Raw genomic sequence first — 289 nt, forward strand, 5'->3', positions numbered from 1 at the left:
ATACATATTATATAGTATAAGCCCTTTGTATTATAAATCCATGAGCAGCTTGTTCCTCCCTGACATTGTATAATATATAATATACACTTTTCCAATGTTACCATCAACATATGAAATATCTGTACATATGGCAAATTTCTTCTGTTTGTAAATCCTTCTGTGGCCCTTTTTTAGGTCACAAATGTATTAATAAACCCAAATAAAAGTGGAGTTTATGATGTAACTAATAGCTGCTGTGTGAGGTGATCTCCAGGGGTTAACCCTCAGCTGGATCTCCCCAGATTCCTGC

The sequence above is a fragment of the Acanthisitta chloris genome, unplaced genomic scaffold (assembly GCF_000695815.1).
Source record: "Acanthisitta chloris isolate BGI_N310 unplaced genomic scaffold, ASM69581v1 scaffold21668, whole genome shotgun sequence".
NCBI classification, from domain to species: Eukaryota; Metazoa; Chordata; class Aves; order Passeriformes; family Acanthisittidae; genus Acanthisitta; species Acanthisitta chloris.